The sequence below is a fragment of the Anabrus simplex genome, chromosome X, assembly GCF_040414725.1.
Source record: "Anabrus simplex isolate iqAnaSimp1 chromosome X, ASM4041472v1, whole genome shotgun sequence".
NCBI classification, from domain to species: Eukaryota; Metazoa; Arthropoda; class Insecta; order Orthoptera; family Tettigoniidae; genus Anabrus; species Anabrus simplex.
Genome location: NC_090279.1, coordinates 183,513,824 through 183,541,255, shown reverse-complemented (window position 1 = coordinate 183,541,255; position 27,432 = coordinate 183,513,824).

Sequence of the window (27,432 nt, the reverse complement as noted above, 5' to 3'; positions counted from 1 at the left end):
CAGTAGCTGAGGTCATATTACTATTATAGTAATAAGAGTGTGAGAAGCAATGCTTTTGACGTTATGTTCAATACTCTGTCTGAAAGCTTGGTAACCAGAATTGCTAATACACATCAGTCTACCAAGAGACTGGGACAAGTCAGTGAAAGTAACATAGTACAGTGGATCTGGGATGTTATATCTAGGTGATTTTTTTTTTTCTTTTTCAAGGTTTTAGAAGTGAGTTATCAGTGCATCATGAATATTATTAGAATTATTTTTCCTTATATTTTACTTTAATAATTTTCCATTAGAATTCAGTGGCTAGGAACGATGCAGTTCGGAAGCCATTGACAGTTACATTTTGTCTGGTTTGTGTGTGGGGTTGTGCATTCCCCTATCTTCATAGAAATAAGAAAATACTGCATTTGAGTTCTGAGGATTTGAAATATTACTGTTATTAAGAAAGAAAGAAATCCACAAAGTTGTGAATTTCTGTAAGTCAACAGACTTTTTTTTTTTCTTTTTACACACTCTTCTGTTACTTTTGTATGTATTCATTTATATATGGAGCTGATATTTTTTTAGGCATTTATCCATTTTGAGATACTGGTTTACTAGTTTCTAGAAGGAGGTCTTTTTAAAGTCTTATTTGACCTAATAGTTCAGTTCACGTCTGTAACTTCAAGTTTTTGTGTAGGGTTTATATACATGATATAATTTGAGATGTTCAGTAAATATTGAGTCTTTGAAAATGTCTTCATGAATTTATTATTATCTTAAACCGATTAGTGTTAAAGAAATCTTATCCGTTAGTTATTTTTGTGTATTCATTTTGTAGTTCTTTTTTATATTTTATTTTTACAAAACTTTTATATTATGTTATATCTAAGTTGGTTTGTTATGACTTGGATGACTATTAAGTACATGTCCAACATTTTGTTTTTAAGGGTAACTCTCCAACAGGTCTAACATAGAATTAACTTTTCTGTCATCTGTATGATATATTTTATTTCTCTTCTTTCTTAGACCATTCTTTTTAGAGAGATTTTTTTATATTAGGTATAGTTATTTTGTTATATATCAGTGATATAATTTACTGTAAATAATGAAGCTCTTTTATAGTTTATACACATGCTATTTTACTGCCTGGAGTGACTGTAAGATATGTTTCACATACACTGGAGAAATAAATGCTCGGGTACGACAGCTAGTTGGGGTGATATATTTCTACGTATAGATGTTTGGGAAAAATATGTAATCATGATTTTAAAGGCCTGATATGCCCACACTGCACCGTCTGCAATTTGTGAATATTGGTCTTTCTACATTTGCTTGGCTAACTGTAAATCTGCTTTGATATTTACTTCAGACCTTTCAGACATTTGTGCTGGCAGTTTAATGTCCCACTGTCCGTCTCCATGGCTAAATGGTTAGCGTGCTGACCTTCGGTCCAAGGGGTCTAGGGTTTGACTCCGAGCCAGGTTGGGGACTCGAACTTTTATTGGTTAATTCCGATGGCTCGGGTGATGGGGGTTCGGCATTAGAATTCATCATGGGTACGGCCCCATCCTTCCATACACGCAGATTGCGTATAGGTGTCGACTCGAAAGACCTCCAACAGACCTCTCCGGAGGCCACATGCTGTTATGATTATTATTAATGTCCCACTAATGCAAAGGTTTTCAGCAACGAGATGTGGAAGTAGCGACTTAATGGGATTCGTATATATTACAATCTTCAAAACTTGGCCATACATTTTTTTTAAAAATTGTAATAAGCCCCTATTAAATTTACAGCAGTGACATTTTATAAAAGAAAAATGTTAGATGTCTGCAGTATAATCATTTCAGAAGTGACATAGACATCATCAAACTCACTAATCGTGATCATTAAACATAAAAAGCTCGAAATATGCATGAAAAGTGTGAAAATAATGCAACATCAAATAATAAAAAACAAAGTAATGATTAGTTATATTATTTCAAAAATCAACTAACAATCGGCAATTTTTATTCAGAAAAAGTATTGTTTACAAATTATTTTACATTTTGCTACTATGGTAAACAGAAACGATCAGGTACTGTTCCAAATGTTCAGTAGTGAGATTGTGTCGTCAATCGCTCAAAACATTTTTATAAGCAGAAAAGAACCGTTCAACATCAACTGAGGTAACTGGACAGTATTTGAATTTCAGTGCTATATTGGCACTTATTGTTTCTGGCAAAAGTTCACCTGTTCCATTAATAAAACTATCAATTTGACACAAAGGTTCAAAGCCTAGGTTATTGTTCAAAATGTTTGCATACTTTTCTTTAAGTTTCCTTGGGAATATCTCCAGCAAGGAGGAGTTCACTAGACAAATTTTATTCATTACCTGAATAGATTCAGTCAACGCCCAATCCTTGAGTTTCAAGCTCTTTAATACTCACATGTATATGAGAAAAATGACTGCTAATGACTGCAATGTTTTTCTGCATACTGAAATCATTAAATGCTTCCTTCCACTGACAAACTGTCACAGCCCCTACACTATCGAAGTCGTTTACTACAACTTTGATTGCCTCAAAAGGTTCATTGTAAAACAACACAGCTTCGACCCAGGTACCCCAGTGAGTTACCACTGGTTTGGGAGGTAAAGGCACATTTTGTAGTTTTCTTTTTAGGCCTTGATGCGAGCAGGTGCCTTAAGAAACATTTTCCTTGTTGATAAATCAGTTTGTTTACATTCCCAAATATGGATCGTACTACTTCAGCGAGGCTATGCATACCGTGAGTGAAGCACGTCACATGAATCATATTCGTGTAAAATACTTAGAGGGCTTTTCCTGCTTTGATCATGTAGGGAGCAGCATCTGAGAGAAACTCAAACATCCTTTCATCTGCAGAAGATTCTAGAAATATCTTTGTAATGCCCTCATTCACAAATCTGGCGATCGTAGAATGATTTACATTTTGTAATTCTTCGCAGGCCACCAAATAGGAAGAAGAAGGCTCTTTTTTTTAATTCACCAGGAATTAACTTACCAATGTAACGGCCACAGTTGTTGCTAGTTTCATCAGCTGAAATCCAAATGTTGTTATCATTGCGTATTTCTTCCAGAACATGTAGATAAATTGTTGGCATGTAATTTTTACGCAATGTTGATTCATCTGGGATATTTTGATTTAAGCAATATTTGCGCTGAAAACCTTTGAGGATAGGGTTTGTTAGTTTGTGAAGAGGAATATTACTTGCAATGAATGCTTCACATAGATCCTTGTGAAAACTATTTTTGTTATTTCCTCTGGAGGTTAAATCACTGCTACTGTTACTTGCTGCTGTTAAAAGTTATTGTCTTGGGCCTCTTTTTTTTTTTGCATTCCTGTGAGATGAAGACTTGTCTTGACATGCTGGTCTATTTGAATCGTTTTTGTGCACAAAATGTTTTTCTCTTAAATTCGACAGTATAACTTATTTCCGTCATAAGTAAATGTTCCAGGATAGTTAGCTATCCACGAAATGGCATTTCTTTTTTCGGGTGGCATGGTGCACTGCACGTTATACAGTACGCTTTGAACTTTGTACAAATAAATAAATAACTAAACTGAAACAATAGACGTGCGATAAACAACGTGCGTAATTTATTTGCATCGGCGACGAGTTATCGCTATGACAGGTGAGGGGCACAGGCGGCAGGCACATTGACTCTGCGCAGTTATATGTCGCGGTCACTATAAAACATTAAAACGAGATAGAGCTTGAGCCCGCCCTTTTAGATTTGCAAAATATTGTAAATACACTCCGGCCTCAGATTATGCAGCTATAGATTTTGCACATTTCTTAGGTTTTGCTCAATGCTTGTTTTAGATATTACATAAGTGCCATATTTTTTCTAATATGCCAGTTTGATGCGGTAAATTTAAAAGTTGATAGAATAAAATTACTGCTTAATACAAATAGATGACTAAAATACAATAATTTCAATTGAAAGTATTGTAGTAATTGAAGTATGTTATAGTAATTGAACGATTTCTTTAACATTCTCTCAGTTTATTGTTATATTTTGTTACGCATTCAATATTACACTAAATTATATAGCACTAACCTATGGAAATATACAATCAGATCCAAGAGCACATATGCGCATGAGCGAGCAATATCTAAAAATTGCCAGGTCCGCGAACAAGCAAAATCTGAGGCTCGAGTGTACAGCCCTAAAATATGCAATAACTGGTGAAAAGGGGCTAAATATGCAGATGCATATGCAACATGCAAATGCATGTAATCTGGTCTTTAATGATCATTCTAAATCATCTACAGTTGCTCTGGTGTGGTGTATGAACTTCCTCCATTCGTCCTGTCCTTGTACCATTCTTCTTCCACTAACTTGTCCCAGTCATGTCCTCTCTGCAGTAAATCCTTCTTCACTAAATCAATACACTTTCTTATCTGTCTCCCCACAGGTCGATTTCCTTCCACCTCTTTTTCAAATTCCCTTCTTGCAGTCCTGTTCACCGGCATCCTCTTCATGTGCCCAAACCACTTCAGTCTCGATTCCTGGATCTTGTTGAGGAGAGAATCTCTTATTTCAACTTCTCTAATCATCTAATAATTATTCAAAATGGCAGCTGTCTACATATGATATAGATGTTGATTCCCACAGGGAACCTGAAATATTTGTCCCGAATGAGTAAATTTATAATACCAATATAAATGGTCCGTTATTGGGCATTATAAATTTTCCAGCTAACTCATTCCTGGTTGTCAGCATTTTGCCCCCGTGTGCTAAGTTGGGCTCATCAGTTGGTAAATAGCGCACCCACCAAGACGCATGGCTAGTGCACACGTGTGCCCAAGACAAAGTGTCTCATAGTGCATTGGCACTGCCGTGGCTCCATGTAGCCTACGCAGTGGCCTCCACGGTGTACACTAGCCATGCGTCTTGGTGGGTGCGCTATTTACCAACTGATGAGCCCAACTTAGCACACGGGGGCAAAATGCTGACAACCAGGAATGAGTTAGCTGGAAAATGTATAATGTCCAATAACGGACCATTTATATTGGTATTAGCTGCCTACATGTTGATATCTGCAGTTTCCTTCATAGCTCGATCATTTATTAGTAAATTTGTATTCTACTTTTTTTAAAATTGTGCTGTTTTAAGTTACAATATCAAAAGTAACCACTTTCGCAAATATTAACAAATTTTGTCCAATTTTTTTCAAGCAGATAATTTTTGTCCAAATAATTATTAACCCTAGGTGGATGATTCTGGTCGTTTCAATAGATATTCTACTTAAGAATTTGTGTGACTTGGGGGGGGGGTGGGGGGTGGGGGCTGAATTTATGAGTTAAACAGATTTGAGAAATATAGTTATGTGAAAAATGAGGGATCAAGTTTTCTCAGACATGCTTAAGACCTTTAACTTACTATTAAAAAATTCTGCATCTTGTTTTTCTATTTATAACATTAAAATAAGTGCAGATATTTACAGAATAATTCTTTCACCAGAATGTACTGATGTAGTCGGGCTATGAATTTAAAAAGAAATGTTTGGAAAAAAAATGATTGTTTTGAGGTTGAAACATATACCAATCCCCTAAATTTTATGGTACAATCCCAGCCTCTCCTGAATCCAACTTTACAGCTGTATAACTTGTGATGTGTAGCTGACTTGCTTTTCAGGGCAGTTGATAAAATATTGATGTAAATTATTATTTTTGTCATAAAATGAAGAGCTTCATTACTTTTGTGTTCAATGAATTTAAAAAATGTTCTGTAAGTTTTCTGTATTAGAACAAAAAATCATGTTTGACTCAATGTAAAATATTGTAAGTATTTTTATGATTTTGTGTAATGTTGATAGAATATTTCAGACAAGACTTGAACAGTATTTATATGTTAGAGATCTTACCAGTGTACCTGGTTAGTACTGTATGTTAGTGTTGAAGAAATTTGTAATCTCTAGTTACCAAGTGGTGCAGGAGGCACCGCCCATTGCTACATTTTTATAGCTTTCATACAGATTTTTAGCTTATTCAAAGTTATCTCTTTGCACAAAGTTAAGACTAATCAACTATTAATATAGACATAGGCAGCTTGACAATCTGTGTAATATTGTATAATGTAGTGTACACTACCCACAAGGATGAATGCTACATATATTTATCAACTTGGAAGTTTGCCTGCTTCATGGGCTTTAAACTGACACACCCATTATGTAAAATACCCAAAGGAATATTAGCTGTTAGAATTTTTGCTTTTGTCTGTTGTGGGCATTGACAAGATATGGATAACATTCACACAGCCTGTTTGTATTAAGAGTTATTTTGTTTCATGCCAGCTTGTAATTTTGAACCTAGCATAATTATTGTGTTGCTGTTTGCCTGTCAAACAAAATTATTTAAAACTCAGCCATGGATCATCTTAACAGATTTTTTCTTTGCCAACCGGTAGAATTTTTTTTTCCAGTTTGCTTTACGTCACAGTGACACAGATAGGTCTTGTGGCGACGATGGGATAGGAAAGAGCCTAGAGTGGGAAGGAAGCGGTCGTGGCCTTAATTACAGCACAGCCCCAGCATTTTCCTGATGAGAAAATGGGAAACCATGGAAAACCATCTTCAAGGCTACCGACAGTGGGGTTCGAACCCACTATCTCCCGGATGCAAGCTTTTGGCCGTGCGGTTAGGGCCACGCAGCTGTGAGCTTGCATCTGGGAGATAGTGGGTTTGAATTGTGTCTTATCAAATTCGTGCACATAGAAGCCAAGGTCATATTATTATTCATTCACTCATTGATGCGGCCATCTATTGGCCATGTTTACACAACCTACCTACCCTTCTATCACACAAAGTAATGCCCTTCTCTTTGCATTCTTCCCAATTATCCTTCAGTCCTTTGGCTTCTCCTTTCTCTTTCTTCCACCGAGATGATCCGTGGCTTGGTCAGTGGCTTTTCGGGTGCATGTCTCATTCCCGCAACCTTTTTCCTAAATATTGTTCTGTATCTCTTCCGTCTTGACACCCACTTCTGCTAGGTCTTCGTGTACTTGTGTAAGCTACCCAAGTTGTATTTTCCACTTTTCTTGTAGGAGGAGTATGTTGTTGCCCAACCTCTCTTGATTCATTCTTCTAACGTGTCCATATAAGGTCAGTCTTCTTTTCCTCATCTTTGTTGAAATTTTTTTGATGGTTTTTATAGAGTTCCTGGTTTGATTTCGCCGGAAAGTATGTTGGTCATTTTTTCAACTTCTTCGGACCCAAGATTTTTTGAAGGAACTTCCTTTCTCTGTTTTCAAGGAGTCTGAGTGTGCCACCCTTGTCAGTGTATCCGCTCCATACAGGCACTCCGTTCTGACGACTGTGCAGTGATGTCCTAATTTGGCTTGAATGGAAATGGACTTGGACTTGTGTTTCGGCATAGTCTGAAGGCTATCTCCATCCTCCTCACCCTCTTTTAATGCTTCCCTTTCATTTCCATGGCCCCAAACTAAGTTTTTACAATCCATGCCATCTGCTTTGAGTCTGTGAATGCCGTTTTATGAATGGACATTTTTAATCCTGTTTTGGCTGCAACATTTTCTAGTTCTTCATTATTATTTTTATTCTATTATTCACTAATCGGCCCACTAGGGACCATGATAAGTTTCATCATACATTTTGGCGTTAACTCAGTTTTCGGTTGATCCAGTAGTTTTTCATTAGCTCACTGTACCGAGCACAGCGTTCATCCGACCACTTTGCACCAGTTCTCCACTTTGCATCCCGGAAAGTCCCAAAAGTCACAATGTTTGTTCTGAAAAGGTCTCATTTGTGCACCTCATCTGGTTATAGGCCCATTTCTTCAAGGTCTTTCTTGACGTTAACGTACCAAGGAATTTAAATTTTTTTTTGCTATTGGCTTTATGTCGCGCCGACTCAGATAGGTCTCATGGCGACGATGGGATAGGAAAGGCCTAGGAGTTGGAAGGAAGGGGCTGTGGCCTTAATTAAGGTACAGCTCCAGCATTTGCCTGGTGTGAGAATGGGAAACCCCGGAAAACCATCTTCAGGGCTGCAGACAGTGGGATCGAACCCACTATCTCCCGGATGCAAGCTCACAGCCGCGCGCCCCTAACCGCACGGCCAACTTGCCCGGTAGTAGGGTTTTTTTTTTTAAGGTGGTAATTTCCCTCATTGGACCAACAATGTAAGGCAAGCAGGAATAGGTACTGACATAGTCAGGAATGTGTGGGATCCGTGATTTGCCATCATGTTATCCTTAGCTGACTTTTTTTTTTGCTAAATTCTATTGATGTTCCTTCAATCTCTCCTTACTTGTAAAACCATTCCTAACTCAATTTCTTTCTAACCCACACCTCCTCCTTAATCTCTCGTTGTTTGCTAGCGGTTTAATGTCACATACATCAAAGGATTTTGGCGACGGAAGGATGGTGGTAAGATTGGGAAGGTAGCAGTGGTGGCCTTAATTGAGATACAGTCCCAGCATTTGGCTGGTGTGAAAATGGGAAACCATCTTCATGGCTGCCAACGATGGGATTCAAACCCACCATCTCCCGAATGCAAGCTCATAGCTACGCACGCCTAACCGAATGGCCAACTCACTTAGTCTTCATCTCTCTATTTCCCTGTTATAATATAGTGGTGGTGGCTAGTGCACCGCTGAGACACCACTGCAAGCCTTCCGTGTAGCCCACACTGAGGCGAAACGCTGGTAATTTCACAATTGATAAGGCCTAAAAAGCTAGAATGTTTTTAAAATATATCTTTTGTAATTCACACTGCCTAATGCTCCATCTCTTCAGTCAAGTGAGTTGTGCATTCAAGCATGCTGTCAGTTTGAACAACTACATGATATTTTACTTGTCTTGTTAATGCTCACCACTGACTGTAATGTAAGATTCCCACAGCTTGATGAACTCTTTCAGAATTATTTTAATGAACTAACCTCAGGTTGATATTTTTCAGAACAGGTTAACATAGTCATAAGCCACCACCAAGTGTTCATAGCCTTGTTGAGAAATAATATATTTATACCTGCCCTCTTAAAACACAGTGCCTTGAGAGTTGTTGACTTTCATTCCTTGTTGCTGTATTTCTAATTTAATTCTTATGTATGCTGTAGTGTAGCTATTAGCTTTACAGAATTCTCATGTTTAATACAAAATGTTAGAATAAAAGTCGTATTTATAAAGTCTATAAAAGTGTAGATTTCCATTCTTGATAAGTCACTGCAAAATGGAAATAATAAAATAATATTGTAGTTACAAATAGTAACTCACAGTGGCAATAATAAATGCGAAGAGATTGCAAAATTTATGAAAAAAATAAAACGTATGCACTTAAATAAGTGGTAGTGTTGGCCTCCGGATCTTAAGATAGTGGGTTCAAACCCGGCAGAGGTAGTCAGATTTTTGAAGGGCGGAAGAAAGGTCCATTCAACACTTCATGTCATGTAATGTCGGCATGTAAAAGATCTTTCTCTGGTGACACGTTTGGTATTAACCTGACAGAATTCATTAAAACTTAGCCATAGACACCCAGGAGAGATTTAGTTTAATCTGCCATCTAGTAGGCTAGTCTAAACTGACCAGCAGACAGCCAGATGTCCTCAGAATGTCTGCACGCAGTAGCTTAGGCCATACGATTATCATTATTATGACGTTACTTGGGAAAAGGCTGAGATAAAGAAGAAAGATTATTATTACTTTTATTAGTGATCAATTCAGTCAAATTTTACAGAAAGTTAGGCTGGTTTCCCAAGTTTCTACTTCTTACTTCATGCAGTATATGCTTAGCACAAAAGTATTAAGGGCAGATGGTTATGAGCTTGCAGTGAAATGATGCTGAAACTACCAATAACACTTCTTTCTGTATCTGCCATAATATTAAAGAGAGAAATGCACAAATTTTACTATGTGTTCTTTTTTGATATTTGCTTAGACTCAGAGAGGTGCTATGGCAATTGTGAGATTCGAATGGGAATGGAACAACCTTGGCCTTATTAAAGGTACATCCCCAGCATCGTCTTGATGTGAAAATGGGAAGCCACAGAAAACCATCTTCAGGGCTGCCGATAGTGGGGATTTGAACCCACCACTCTTGGTAATGCAAGCTCACAGCTATGTGAGCTGAACAACCTGAAGCCTTACTGATTCTAGTGAATTATAGTTCATTGGATTTAGACTCCTTGTTTGCTCTAAGAACTTCTTTAAAAAACTGTGTAATATTTCAAAGTCTCTTTGAAACATATCATTTCATATGTACTCCTACTGAAGTACTGGTACCAACCACCTCCAAATTTTTATGACACCTTAAATATATTTATAAGTATATGAAACTCTAGAACTCATACTTTGATATATATTTACTACTTCACCACTTAACTAAAATGTAGTTCCAAAGTATAAATCTTTAATAATATATAGTATGTAATGGAGCCCAGGAAATCATGCCACATGTTGCTTGGAGAAACTTCCTAGTTCAGAAGAAAGCACAAGGTGGGCTAATTAGGGATTTCTGGCTTTTAGCATTATCTGTTAATTAAAACAGAGCCTATTAAATCATTCTCCTCCTGCCATATCGGGGCATTTATTGCACTTCCATAATTTTGTTCCAGTCCAGGTTTCTTCTTGTTCTCCTCTTTATCGAATCGATCCACCTTGTTCTAGGTCTCTTTCTCTTTCCCTTGAACTTCATCATCTGGTTTGGAATTCTTCCTCTTCCATCCTCTTTACATGTCCAAACCATCTTAGTTTACTCCTAAAAATTCTCTCATTTAGGTTTTCCATTCTGACCTATTTTCTCACATCTTTGTTTCTCAATCTGGCTTTCTTATCCTGCTTCTTAGGTATTTCATTTCACTGGCCTGAATTCTACTCTCCTCCCTACTTGTCATTGTCCAGGTCTCAACCGCATAAGCCAATATGGGTGCATAATACATTTTGTCCATTATCTCTTTACACTTCCTTATTCCAGACAAGGATTCTAACACTCTAGTAGACTCTTGTATTCTGCATTAATTCACTACATAGGTATTTGAAACTGTCAACAATTTCAAGTCTTTAACCACCAATTTTCACAATGATTTTCTCTTGTCTTTCTCTTGATATCACCATGGTCTTGTTCTTCTTTGCGCTGTTTTTCATACCATACTTTTCAATTTTCTTGTTCAGTGCATCAAGTTGTTTTTGTACTTCTCTTAAATAACTTACAAAAATTGAAATGGTATACCTATACATATTTTTTTCCTTATCTTGAACTCTGATTGCCATTTTCCTAAAATGAATTAAAATGTACATTAAAGGTGAATTTACCTGTACTGTAAAACGTGTCATTTTACGCCTAAAGAGGTAAACTTAAAAACATATATGTATTCTGAATCAAGTTCCCTATTGGTAGGAACAAATAACAGAAAAATATTTTTGGCAACATGTGGCATGATTTCCTGATTTAATGTTGTAGAAGTAGCACAGTTTAGAGACTACATTAAAAATTACAGAGTTTTAGCATCTCGGTATAGTCATAAATGTGTGTGCAAAATGTCATATCCATAGATATAGTAGTTCACACACCATGTGTACCTAAAAGTAAAAAAGAAGAGTTTGCAGGAAACTGCAGATAAAGTTCATGTTACACTCACCCTTGTTTCAGAATGAGGCTTCATATTTTTCTTAATTTCTTTGTGAAGCATGAAATACATATATAATATTCTTGTTCAGGGAAGTATGCTTTTCAAAATAAGAGTTTAAAAAATGGTCCTATTCATGATCATCTACCCTTAATAAGATAGCAGAAGAAAAATTACTCTTAATTATTAGAAATCGTAAGATTATAGTAAATTACTACACATGGAGTAAATGATGGGCTCATATGGGTTTAAACATAGTTGTCTTACCAAAGGTAAAGGTTTTCTTGTAGGAAATGCTGAAGTAGTACTGAATCTATAGTGTAAGTCAGACCTTATATAAAAGAAATGAAGTGTTGCATTCATTCTTGTGGACGGGGTATTAAAAGAGCTTTTGCTAGTAATTATGATACTAGAGCGCAGCTTAGTCGTTTAAGACAACGTTATTTGAGAAGTACAATAATTTATAATGGTACCTTTATTTTCTACATTAAGCAAGAAATTTGTAACACTTTTAACAGACCTGTATGAAGTTCAGTTTCTTCATGTAAGATCGTGCATGGAAACAGCATTGGGGAAGCTTTGTTAGTATAAAATATTAATTATATGGTACTTTAATTTGTTTTTAACCTGTAACCTTTGGACATGGAAATTTGTTTTGTTTAAAATGAGAGACATTTGATAGGCTCTACTTTTATATTTTGCTAGTAGATTTACGTCAGGGCTGGAAATGGAAGCAACTGAGGTCTTAACGAAGATACAGCCTCAGCATTTGTTTGGTGTGAAAAATAGAAAATAAAAACAAAACAGTCTTCATGGTTAAATGATATTGATGTTCACATCGACCATCTCCCAAATTCAAGCTAACAACTACACGGCCTGAACTACGCAATCACCTCACTTGGTATAGCCTCCGTTTTTTAATTTTGTTATTCTTCAGGACAGCCATTCATAATTAAATTTTTTCTTGGCCTGTAATGAACGAGAACACACATTGTGTGTATGTTTTTTAAGACGAAGTATTGATGATAATGACTGACTGGAGGACTATTCCTGGTGAGCAGTTTTTAAGAACAACATATTATTAATGGTACTCCAGGTTAAGTATTTCTATATTAATTTTTTGGGAAGGTCCCTTCAATTATACAATTTCAATTGGCAAAGATGCACTTTAAATGAAGTGATCACCATTTTATCAGCCTTCCAGCTGTATTTTTTCAGGCTAAAATTCTGCCATCTCCTAAAACCAATAATTGTTGGAAGACCGTCACACATGTACTACATTTCTTAATTTTTGAAATAAATTTAAAGTATTGAAAAATCAGATTTTCTGTTCAGTCTGTGTCAAAACCAAAGGCAAGTTAAGTATATTGTGTTTAATGATCCATGTAAAAAAAAAAAAAAACAGGTAATATTGTCTTAGTTTTAATATAAGTAACATTCTTTATGATGTCTTATTATTGTTACACCGGATCCCGTGAGATCTCCGAAGTTAAGCAACATTGGGCGTGGTCAGAAGTTGGATGGGTTGCCATGCGCTGTTGGTGGGGGGTAAGGGAATGGAGGAGCGGAAAGGAACTGGCCACCATACCGCACGTAAACTCCGGCTCAGGAACACCTCTGCGGAGGTTCGGACCTGCCTTCGGGCAGAATAACCCTTACCTTACCTTATTATTGTTAAGTAGTCAAGTGTACAAGGTAAACACTCTTCAGCAATTGGCTAGATTCTGAAATCTGTGTTTAAAGGTTAATTGGAAGTGCTCTTATTTATTGATTGATTGATTGACTGACTGTAACCAAAGAAGTGGATCTCTTCAGTGGATGAATAGAAGTTACAAATTCAAGGAATGTATTATTATTATTATTATTATTATTATTGTTTTAAAAGTTCAACCAAAAACTAAGTAGAGTTTTAAAGTTAATGCTGATAATTTAAAACTTATACTCAAGGAATTATGACCTTACTTGCTCAGAAAATAAGGGCAATGTTAATCCATTGAATATGTGCATATTTTGTTGAAAACAACAAGAACTTCATGCAGGTCTTTTTAATATCTGGTAGTTCTCTGGCAGCTCCTTCAAACAGAAAACCCAGGTTGTATTTTTCACTTTAGCATGAACTGCTGTTATATGTAATATAATAATATGGAGAAACTACTACAAAAATCAATTCAAGACTGTCCAAGTTGCCAAAGTATTTACTAAAGAAAAGATTTTCACCTGTATCAAACTGTTTATGTATTATTAAAATTTGGAAAAGTAAATATATAATTCTTTTTTAAATCGAAAATCAGTATTTCAATTGTTCTTACAACCCAAACTTTTCCATCCGCTGCACTGTTCCTGTATCTGATTTTCTACCCTCTTCTTACATGACCCAAGAGGCTTATTTCATTCTCTTGTGTAAAAGAACCTGATCTGACCTCCAAATATATATGCGTTCAAAATTTAGCGAAGTGGACAAGAATATTGTTCAACAATGGCTTTTGTTGATGGCATTATGTTCTAGGGAGAATCTGAGAAACAAGTACAATTGATACTCAATGAATGAAAGGTTAAGTTCCAGGAATTCAATCTCAATATATATACCCGCCCGCCATGGCCTACCAAGCGACCGCTGCACAGCGTGAAGGCCTGCAGATTACGAGGTGTCCTGTGGTCGGGACGATGGATCCTCTCGGCTGTTATTCTTGGTTTTCTAGACCAGGGCTGCCATCTCACTGTCGGATAGCTCCTCAATTGTAATCACACAGGCTAAGCGGACCTCGAACCAGCCCTCAGATGCAGGTAAAAATTCCTGACCTGGACGGGAATTGAACTCGAGGCCCCCGGGCTAGAAGCAGGCACGTTACCCCTACACTGCGGGGCTGGCAATCTCAAGATAAGTGATGGCAATAAACAGAGAGGGACAACCAGCGAACATCATGCTAGGAAACCATCAACTGGGAAGTGCGGAAAACATCACATACCTCAGCAGTGTAAGTTCTCAAGACATACTAGTCACAAAGGAGGTGGTGAATAGAGTGCAGAAAAGTTCTCACTTTTACCAGCAAGTACAAACTCTCCTTTGGGATCCGAAAGTACCAACAAAATCAAAGCTGGTAATGTTCAATCAATACTTAATACCAATCTAAACCTCTGGTATTGAAATATGCACTCTCGCTAAGAACTCGTCAAGATTACAGGCATCTGAAATGAGGTTCTTGAGGTCCACAATTTAAAAAAAAAGCTTGGACAAGGTACGGAATGGCAGGGTTAGAAAGGAAGCTGGGATTGAGAAATCATTGGCAGATTGGGTCAGCATGCCCAGATTGAAGTGGTTTGGGCATGTAGTGAGGATGGAGTTAACAAGGATGGCTTATGTTAACTTGGAGAGATGTGCCAGAAAAATGGATGGTGGAAAGACCATGAAACCATTGGATGGACTTCGTAAAGATGGACCTTGCAGATAATTGAAGGACATTAAAGGACGTCATTAACAACAGAACGTATCTCAGTAAGACAGAAGAGGCTTGTCAACAGTGCCCAGGAAACTGGAACGGTATAATGATGATCATAAATGGTGGAATAATTGTTTTTCTCCCAATACTGAAATGCTGCTTAGATTTATTTTCACTCCTTCAGTGCTTTTATGATGATTATTGTTTAAAGGGGCCTAACATTTGGTCATCGGCCCCTAATGTTACAAAATGAGACAAAATGTAGTGACAAATCAAAAATCCTCCACTGACCAGAATTCAATACGCGAGGACAAAGAATAAATGGATGGGTATGAATTTGAAACAATCAGTGGATCTGACCTGCAATACCTCTCATTCACAGAAACTGACATAAAATAATAGTATTACTGACCAAGGGACTGCTTCTAAAGCACAATACTGAATTGATGATGCTTGTAGTCTAAAGGGGTCCAAAATCCAAGTCATCACCCCTCATAATAGTACTTATCGCTACGAAAGTAGAACCATGGTATTTGCCATGTTGCAATACTAATCAAAAGTAGTGTAGACTCGCGGTATTCCACACATTATGGTACTACTCACAGGTAATGTAATGCACACATGTAACACAGACCTATGGTGTATCTCACATAAGTGTACTAACCACAGGGACTCGTACTATCCCGTGGTGTTCCTCATATAGTGGTACTAATCACAGGTACTGTAAGGGCCGACAGCACACACTGTTGCTACTAATCACAAACCAATTTTATACCTAACATAGTGGTACTAAGCGCAAGTAAAAGCGACCCATGGTGTTTCTCATGTGGTAGTACTAATTACAAATAATAATTATATTTGCTTTACGTCCCACTAGCTACTTTTACGGTTTTTGGAGACGTCGATGTGCCAGTAAATCTACTAACATGAGGTTGATGTATTTGAGCATCTTCAAATACCACCGGACTAAGCCAGGATTGAACCTGCCACATTGGGGTCAGAAGGCCAGCGTCTCAACCGCCTGAGCCACTCAGCCCGGCAGTACTAATTACAAGTAGTCTCATGGTTCTAATTCGATCACCCCTTGGTCACCCCTTATGACAGGCAGGGGATACTGTGGGTGTATTCTTCGTCTGCGTCCCCCACCCACAGGGAGTTGTGTGTTTGGTCCGCGAGAGCTCTTTTATTTCACTCAAGTCCACTGGCAAGCTGGTTAGGACCCCCCTATCTGCCACCTGGGAGTATCACCTCTCCCCCTGCTACGCCAGCGTAGTAGGTTCCTGGCATCCAAAAACTAAAATGCTATCAATGATCTTCACGTGCTTTTTCCATTATCAGGTGACTGCTCTTGTTGTGAAAATGTGTACCTGCATAATTCCGGTCATTCATTGCTGTAGGGAAAATATCTTGACATACTGTCGGACGATCCTCCGACGTAATGAAAGGAACGTTTCTTAGCTGTTCCGCACTCAACATGCAAGCGCCCTGGCTGCGTGCTTGCTCCTTGAACATGTAAAAGTTAAATTTTCTGGCAAATCGTTATGTTTACAAAGAAAATGGATGTGAATATTTTTAATAGGAAATTGAATTCTAAATCCTATATGGTGCTACATTTTTTCTGACAAGATTAACTGACCCAATATTCTGGCTTTTGCCTGATAAAGCATGTGCCAAAAAACACATACAAGCATTTTTTCCTGGGAAACTGCTAGTTAGGAAAAAAATTAATTTGTACTTTCTTGTAAAAAAATTGAATTCTAAGTGCACTTGGTGGAATTGCATCTTTTAACAGACCAACTGTTCAAGCAGCATATTCAATTTTTAGGTTCCTGGAGACTTTATTTCTCTGATTTCATACCTTTTAAAAACTGCTTGTTCCTCAGAGAAGTTAAAATAATTATACAGCCTGTAATAATATGTAAGAATTTAGTTTTCTAATGGTGAATACCAAAATCGGTTGAGTGATTCTCAAGATTACCCTCCATATAGCGAAGAAAAGAAAAGGTTGCAAATTCCCTTAAGGAAAAAAAATGAACAGAATTTATCTTTCAATACATGAAACTCAAATTTAATAACGATCAATTTCTTTGCATCATTTCATAAAGATAGATACAGAGGTGTTTCTCCCCTCCCACATATCAGGGCACCTCCATGATGCTGAGCAGAAGTTTCTTGTAGGAAAAGTACGAGATGTAATTGGTTATGCGCATGTGTTCGACATGACGCGTGAACATGGCATTGATGAGATGGCTGGGTCATTATTTATGTCGATATTGAAAGTGTTTTTCATGTGGACACTGAAATCTGCCAGAATGATGAGCATATTGTAATAAACAAGTTTTTTTAATGACGTTGAAGATCTTGTCAACCCTAGGACTGTACAGCATCTTTTCTTTCTGCTGGCGCTTTCTGAAGGCTCACATTCATTCTGCGGACATCATTGTAACGCCTTTCATTTCAATACACATTATTTGTTAAACACACCACCCTCTCACAGTTTGATCTGAATAGAAGGTCATTTGGGATTTCTGGTAACGAGTTTGAAGGCCGCTGGTGGCACTGTTATCAACCTGAGCATGTCAAAATGGGGAGTGATGATTCACGTCATTACAGAGAATGCGTGTGTAGAGTCGTGACATTAGCTGCAATGATGCCAAAGCAACGGACCCTTACTGGGAGGGTTACATAACAGCCTTTTCCGATGCTAAATATAAGCTATTCTGCAATCCAAGGAATGTGCAAGAAGCATGATTTATTGATATCAAAGAACGGGATCAGCATACCTGCCAATCCTTCCAATTTACCCGGAGACTTTCAGTTTTTTAACTTGTCTTCTGATTTTCCGATTTATTTTTACTAATAATGATGTTACTTGTTTTATGTCCCACTAACTACTTTTACGGTCTTCGGAGACACCGAGGTGCCGGAATTTAGTCCCGCAGGAGTTCTTTTACGTGCCAGTAAATCTACCGACACGAGGCTGTCGTATTTGAGCACCTTCAAATACCACCGGACTGAGCCAGGATCGAACCTGCCAAGTTGGGGTTAGAAGGCCAGTGCCTTAACCGTCTGAGCCACTCAGCCTGGCGATTATTTTTTACTTCCTAATTTTGACTAATGTAACCTCCAGGACGGTCAATACTCTTCCCCTAAAGTAAAGGATAAATTCCTATGTGCTTGTATAATTGACACCACCTCATTTTCATGCGTAATTATTTGATGCTTTATTTCGCGAGTGTATCGTGTTTCCGCTCACCACAGCTGGAGATTAGGGACGGCAATCATCCTACAAGTAAGAGAGGCTAGCGCGCGAAAGTGGCTCGGTTAATCAGGACGAAAGAAGGAGTTTGTTACTGTGTGGTTCGCACGCTGTTAACATAGTTTCTGTGCGTAGTTTCATTGGAGTTGTAGGCCATTTGTTTTTCTTGCGTTTCTGTGCTCCCCCCACTGTCAAAGTCTTGTTTTTTAAAAAATGCTATTTGTTCGGGGCGTCGGCCTAGAAAGATCTTTTGCCCCTACTGGCACCATACGTTATGAACCTGCGTGTATTTGGAAAGTGCAGAAGTGTAACGGGTTGAATGTGAGGAAAGGAACGTTAAGGACGACACAAACACCCAGGCCACGGATATTAATCATTTACAATTAAAAACCCCTGACCCGGCCAGGAATCGAACCCGGGGCCACCGGGTGACAGGCGGATGCGTTGCCCCCTACTCCACAGGAAGTCTTATGTTAATAATGTATGAGACATATTGAATTGTTTTGTATATGGTAGTTTCGCATATCTCCGTGAATAATTTTAATGAGTTGAATGTATTTCAGGGAGTTGTGTCGGTGACAGTTTCTGGTATTTTCTCTTCACGTTATGGCCAAAAAAATATAACAAACCTTATCTGCAAGTGTTCAGAGAGACCAATAAATTACCATTAATTTTACCATCTAATAAGGGAAACTATTATACATTTTGTTGCATGTGTCGGTGTGATATAAATATTATTCGTATGTGTCATAAATGAAAAAGATTAGGTACATTTTCTTGTAACCAGTTTTGTTTTTTCTTAGTTTTAGATTTTAAATTTAATGGTCAATTTGGATTGTATCTGTAGATAGGTATGCCTTTTATCGTGTCCGTTTTTTTCACCTAGACTATGGCGCAATATATGTAATGAAATCGAAGAATTAAAAAATCTTCCTATTTTTTATTTCCAAAAGTTAGTAGGTATGGATCAGTGCTGTATTGAATAAAAAGTGGCAAATATCGACTGGGCTTAACGTGTGGCGGTCCTCTTTCCAGCCTTCACGGAGAGAGACCATACTACTGTGTAGGCTGAGGATAGGTCATGGATAATCTATGCAGTCTTATCTCCTAAAGAAGGAAGACCCCCAATGTGTTCTTGTGGTGCCGACTTCACCGTAGCCCACATCCTCACAGAGTGCGCCAATCTCTCTGGCCTAAGACAGAGCCTCGACCTGCAAGAAACACTCAAACGCATATTAGCCGATGACACAACTACTGCTGATCTCGTCATCCGCTTTATGTGCGACAGTGGATTAATTCAATAATTTCTTGTTTCATTTTGTACTGTTTCCAAATTCCTTCACTGAATAAATTATTTTATTTTATTTTAAATTTCTTTTCCACTAATTTGTTCAGAGAGGATGATTACCTAGTTGTACTTCCTCTTAAAACAAAAATCACCACCACTAATTCCAGAGGGTAAACAAACAGGCAAATCCATGACAAGCCACCAGCCGTACATCAGAAGTGGTGAGGAAAGTGAAAGCCCTTGTCTCAGGTGGTAAACCTACCCACCAAAGAGCTATCACACCTAATTTGGGGATGTCTGCTTCAACGGTTAGCACCATAATCAACAAGGATCTGCAATTAGAAAAGCGGTGTAAGCACCGAGTTTACAAGCTGTTACCTCATCACATTTCGGAACGTTGCACTAACGCAAGAAAGCTGTATGAGGGCTATCTGGCAGGGGAAAGACGGAAAGACGTGGTGACATTAGATGAAGCATATGTGTGCTTTAGTGAATGTAAATAATGTTATTTGCTTTACGTCCCACTAACTACTTTTACGGTTTTCGGAGATGTCGAGTTGCCAGAATTTAATCCAGCAGGAGTTCTTTAACGTGTCAGTATATCTACCGACACAAGGCTGACGTATTTGAGCACCTTCAAATAACACCGGAATAAGCCAGGATCGAACTTGCCATGTTGGGGTCAGAAGGCCAGCGCTTGAACCATCTGAGCCACTCAGCGACTGTAATAAACCCTCTTGATTTACTGCCGTCCTAGGGATAAAAATGAAATCAAACATACGAAGAATGTCAGGAAAGTTTTCCAAGGGTATTTGTGATCATCGTTGAATACTGCTACAATGGCAAGTTAACCATTCACCGTGTTGTTAATACTGTGAAAGTGAACTCTACATACTATCAGCAAGAGGTTTTAACATCCATTTAAAACACAGATATCCCAGCACTGAATGGGAGGGCGAAAAGTCAGGGATTTATTCTATACCATGGATGGACTACGTTATCATTTGGTATTTCCTAGAATTCAAACTTCTCCGTTGGTTCAATAATTTTTGTATGTTAGATTGGTTCCTTGAGCTTCATTTAAGGGCTCACAATGGGTGAAAACTGGATGGCAACCATAGTTCTCTGATAACTCTTGATCTCTACTTTAATCAGTCATCAATCGATCAGTCACCACTGATCTGCATTTAGGGCAGTCGCCCAGGTGGCAGATACCCTATCTGTTGTTTACGTAGTCTTTTCTTAAATAATTGCAAAGAATTTGGAAATTTATTGAAGATCTCCCTTAAATTATTCCAATCCCTAACTGCTATTCCTATAAACAAGCCCCAATTTGTCTTGAATGCCAATTTTATTTTCATATTGTGACATTTCCTATGTTTAAAAACACCACTCAAACTTATTAATCAACTAATGTCATACCATGCTATTTCTCCACCGACAGCTAAGAACATACCACTTAAAAAAAGGCTCCCACAATATATCGACAAAATTCACAGTAACATCCAAAACAACAAATTCTTGATTTTGCAATCAGTAACAACTACTTCAAATTCCACGATACCATTTACCAGCAACAAGGCCTACCAATGGGATCTCCCGCCTCTGGTATTAAAAAAAACAAAAGCCACACACACCATGTCACTACAGCCCTTGAAGGGCCTTGGTCTACCAAGCGACCGCTGCTCAGCCCGAAGGTCTGCAGATTACGAAGTGTCATGTGGTCAGCACGACAAATCCTCTCGGCCGTTATTCTTGGCTTTCGAGACCGGGGCCTCTGGTATACTTGCCAAAATTCATGTGGACCATTTAGAGCACACATCAGTCAGTAAAATAGACAATATATTTTTTTGGTGTAGATTTGTTGATGACATTTTCGTCATCATCGACAACAGGTTCACAGATGAAACCATTATACTAGACAAACTCAACACAATAGACCCCCCACATAAAATTTACCAAAGAAACCGAAAACAATTGTACCCTAAACTATTTGGACATAACAATAACTAGACATAAAAACCACCAGTCTTACAAAATATACTGAAAACCCACGCATACCTCAAACACAATTAAAATAGATTCCGTTCACCCTAACACACAAAAGAGCAGCATATTACCTTAGATACATAGAACGTTTAATATACCGTTAACAAAAGAAGATTTAAACAAAGAATTACAACTAATTCATAACATAGCTAAAAACAATGGTAAATAAATGGTAAATAAATTATTCATAAACTAAAATTCCAACCCAAAAACTAAATTAAGAAAAATAGACAAACCTAAGAAAGATTATGCACTATTTACTTTCAATAATGTACACATATATCCCATAAAATATGTTTTAAAAAACACAACTTAAGAATAGCATTTAAAACTACATACAACAATACCAATATTATACACCTTAGGACAATTAATAGCAATAATAAATACAACCACTCAGGGGTATACCGTATTAAATGCAATAACTGTGAGACAAGCTACGTCGGACGTACCGGCAGGAACTTTCCAACCCGCTATAATGAACATATAAACGCTGTAAAACACAATAATTTTTCCTCAGTTGGTCAACACATTGAAGATTACAAACACAGTTTCACGAATATAGAAAATTACATGCAAATTCTGAAACTCCAAGGGCCCCCAGCTCAATATAACAGAAAAATTTTACATTTCTCTAGATCAATATACTAATCCATATTTCAATATAAACGAAATCACAGAAAAAACTAACATCATTTTCAATACAGTCATCCCCGCTGTAAAAAATGGTTACCTTAAGAAAATCAATAAACAAAACATGACACGCGACAGAGAACCATCGAACGACACACCTAGCTCCACTCCTACCCCCACAACAGCAACTCTCCCTACCCCTCTACCCTCTCCCCTCATAGTAGGTGGTGTGAGCCTAAGACGAACACGAAGCAGTACACAGTGAGCTCTCATACAAAACGCAACTCAACCACACCAACAATAGTAAGTACATATTCAAATTAGCACACACAATCCTTAGACATTCCTCCAATGTATAATATCACTCATAACTCAATCGTATCTTCCACAGATAATCATAACACCAATGCACAGCTACAAATGCCATTCAAATTTTATCAATGTCACAGCACAACATGATTCGATGTTAACGTAAAACAACAAGGTTCAACACACAGCAGAGCTGTATACATACATTTTATCCTAGTTGTTAACTACACGCCTGGAACTCATTTTTAAATTTCAGAAAGTGTTTTATTCTATGCACATATATGAAGACAAAAATCTTTTATATAAATAACAGGACAATTTTACAAGCAAATTATATTATTTAAGCTCAAAAGCATCAACCAAATGCACAACTATGACAAAAGAGTCAAACACAGAAGTCAACTGATGAACTGGGTATACGCAAGATACGAACGTTTATGTGGATGAAGTGTTCTTATATATATTGTTTTTAGCCATATATACTTATAATTAGCTTTCAGTTACGATAGTGTTGTACAAACCAATTTTAAGTTTAAGTATGTTATTATAGACATACACTTGCAGTGTCACACATAGTGGCACACGTTAGTTCCCGATTTGACATGCCCCACTTAGACGTATTCAAATATTTGTTATCATATGGCATTCCCCAGACAAAGTAATATCAATCATTGTTTGATGTACTGTATGTGAGTGTATTGTTAAGCTGAGGATGACCCGAAATTGGGGGTCAAAACCGGTACTGTAGTATAATAATTATAATATACAAGTATTGATAAGGTGGAATTCCTTTCCTATTTATAATTGTAACATACCACTTAGTCAAGCAGCTGTTCTTCTTTCTCCCAAGTCTTCCCAGCCTAAATTTTGCAGCATTTTTTTAAATGCTACTACCAGGTTTCAAAGGACAGGGAATTTTATTTTCATCTTCCTCAGCTCTCCAACACCAGTACCCTACAGCTTTGTTATTTTAGTGCTCCTTAATGAATTTGAATGATGGATCCTAAACTGAAGCATAAATAGTTTCTTGAGGCATAAATATTTTAAATATTTTAAAATCTGACAGAAGTTATACCTCATGATAAACATAATAAACTGGATTCCATGAAAAAAGCAGTGTTCTATGGGTACCAGAAGAGAATGGATTCCAACAAACTTCTGCTTCCTCTGCAATGTTGCAGGGTCGCTGATGCAGCTTCTTCTGTATTTTTTATCCACCTCTTTCAGGCACGTAATGACGTCCCTCCATCTCCGTCCCCATGGACTACCTAAACAAACCACTGACCAAGAAAGATCTCTTGTCAATGAACATAAACCAAAACTCAATAATAATGGACAGAACGTAAACAAAAACTCAATAATACTCTGAATAATAATTGTCTGTAGAATTATAATAAAATAGTTTTAATTAATTGATGTCACTACTTAGAAGTTATTAAAGAACAAAGTAAAGATAACTTAAAACATTTGTATGAGAGATGATCTAACGACTGCCCCTGTAGTAATACTAAGGGCTGGCAGTCATGAAGTTTATGTGATGTCGTCATTGGGGAATGTGATGACATTTAACACTATATTTTTATAATGCTTTATAGAATCATTATTCAGCTCTGATAAAAAAACAATACTGAAAACTTGGAAGAAAAAAAAAATTACAAGGGGTGTTCAACAAATACATCGAGTGGCCAAAAGTCATAGGAAGACACTGAATGTGATGTTAATGAGTTGCTCCTCCGCGAGCTCTCAAAATGGCAGCAATACGTCGAGGCATCGACTCTACAAAGTGTTGGAATTGTTCTGGAGGGATCTGGACCCACACATTTTGCACTGCTACCCACAATTGGTCTTGTGTAGTTGGTGTGGGATTCATGGAGTGTAGACGTGGATCGACAGCATCTCATTAACCCTTTGAGAGTCAGGTTTCTTAGTCCACTGCACACCCCAAAATTTAGGTTATTGCACATGTTTGCAAAACAACCCTCAAGAGGCATTATATTTTAATGAAACGAAATGAATTTAACACAGTATGTTAACAAGACATCAAACAACTAGTTTGAGCACAAAAATTGTGAAACATCATTTTTAGTAGTTTTTTTAGTATGAAAATCCTCAAAACAAGGTACAGGGAACAATTTTTTACTTGCTTACTTAATCTGCAAAAATTGTGAAACATCATTTTTAGTGTTTTTTGGTATGAAAATCCTTAAAACAAGGTACAGGGAACAATTTTTTACTTGCTTACTTAATCTGCTTACCCTCCAGGGTTGGTTTTTCCCTCGGACTCAATGAGGGATCCCACCTCAAGGGCAGTGTCCTGGAGCATGAGACATTGGGTCAGGGGATACAACTGGGGAAAATTACCAGTACATCGCCCAGGAGGCCTCACCTGCTATGCTGAACAGGGGCCTTGGTGGGGGATGGAAAGTTTGAAAAGGATAGTCAAGGAAGAAGGAAGAAAGTGGCCATGGACTTAAGTTAGGTACCATCCCGGCATTTGCCTGGAGGAGAAGTGGGGAAACCATGGGAAACCACTTCCAGGATGGCCGAGGTGAGAATCGAACCCACCTCTACTCAATTGACCTCCCGAGGCTGAGAGGACCCCGTTCCAGCCCTCGTAGTACTTTTCAAATTCCGTGGTAGAGCCAGGAATTGAACTCGGGCCTCTAGGGGTGGAAGCTAATCACAATAACCACTAAACCACAGAGGTGGACAACATTTTTTTGAAAATGTCAATTTCTGAAGAATTTTTCGTCAGTGAAACATTCTGAATTCCTGACTTACTGTCATCGAAGCTAAAGCGGTTGGCGTGAATTGGTTATAGTCTTGTCTTCCCAAACTGTGTGATAACTAGGCGCTTTATTCACGTTCGCGCTTCGGACGTGCCGGCTGTAAGACCTCATCCTCACTTTCATTTAAGTCTTCGCCACTTGAATTATTTCCAAATATACCTCCTACATCATCTTCATCACTGTCTTCAAATACTGAACAATCACTTTCAGTATTCATAAGAATTTCACAAACTGTATCGTCGCTTTTAAGCAAGTCAGCTCGACTTAGCACAGCCATGTTCAACTGTTTGCAATTGACTCGCTAAAGCTGAAGACATCCGCTTAAAAACATTTCATTTCTAACACTCCCCGTGGTGATAACAATAACCTAATGACTTCAAAATATAGCCAACAGATGTAGGGAGCTATCCGTTTTTCAATCATTGTCCAAAGACATACAGTTACGAAGATATATCACTTCAAATTCCAACACGCAATATATTGCGCCGCGACCTTCAAGGGATCGGATTAAGATCGGGGGATCTGGAGGGCCAATCCATGGTCGTGAACTTCACTGGAGTGCTCCTCCAACCACCTGCATGCCACCACAGAGTGGTGACATGGCCTGTTGTCCTGTTGAAATGTGGCATCTCCATCAGGTACTCTAGGGCCAGAAAGGGATGCAGATGGTCTGAAATAATGTCCACATAACTTGCACCTGTCAGCGCTCCCTGCAGCCGGACAAAGGGGTCTAATTGTGACCCTAAGAACGCCACCCAGACCAGAGCAGAGCCACCTCCCACCTCGATACAACCTTGTTGACAAGCAGGATTCATAGCTTCATGGGGCACACCACACACACTCACATGCCCATCAGCTCGATACAACTGGAACCGGGATTCATCGGACTATACCACACGCCACCATTGTTCCATGGTCCACTGCTGATGTTTGCGGGCCCGTGCACATCGTTGAGTTCTGTGTCGAGATGTCAGCAAAGGGACACGAGTTGGTCGTCGGCTGGTGAAGCCTATGTGGTGTAGTTGCCTCCTTACAGTCCTGGTAGAAATAGATTCCTGACTCTCAACATTCAACTGGGCAATCTGACTCACAGTAGCCCGACGAGCGCCCTGTATGGTTCTGTGGAGGCAACGTTATGTCTGTTCGTTAAACACCTGTGGTCTTCCTGTGCGGGTGGTTTACATGGGTGGTAACATTCTCTCTGCGATAGTGAAGATCCACCCTCGACACCGTTGACCTCGGAAGCCCGAATTTGCATGTAATCTTCGCAATGCGCCGTGCGCCAAAGATCGTCCCACGTTCAGAGTCTGTTCACTCGCGACATGTTGCCATCTTCACGGCGCTCGTGACTGACAAAATGCTCAACTACACCGCAGCTAGCCGCAGTGCTCAGGGGTCATACACGGCAGAGTTTCTGCTGGGACCCTCCTCTTCCAGTGACTTTTGGCCAGTCAGTGTATATGCCTGTATATTTCCAGGAAAAGCTTGTCAGAAGAAAGGATGTTAAACAATAAATGCTGAAGGACTTTAAAAACAAGATGTCCTATTATTAAGTTATTTTGCATGGGCCTAAGATGAATAACAATGAAAAATGTTCCATAATATTAAGTCAAAAAGTCACGATATTGCTAGATTTTAAATGAGTAAGGTATTCAAAACTAATTGACTTTCAGAGTCCATGTCAAGTAAAAATTTTTTAAGATTCAGCAGCTGCAGTGGTTTCAAAGAGATCTTGGATAGGTTAAGGGTTCTGGATGTCGCCATGTTTGCACAGTGCTGCGTTACTTTCCCCAGGTAATACTCCCCACTTGTCAGAGGATACCGGGTTTAATTCCAGCTCATGTCAGGGATTTCAATTGCATCTGATTAATTCTTCTGGCTTGGGGATTGGATGTACCCAAAACTCTCCTCTTCATATTCAGACAACACACCAACCTACCGACCCCCTCAGAAACAGGCAATAGTGATCCCTTCACACAGGATTGGCGTCAGGAAGAGCAGGGCCAGATTCACATGTATGACACAGTTTGCACCCGCAACCCCACAAGCGTGGAAAAAATGGAAGAAGAAGCATC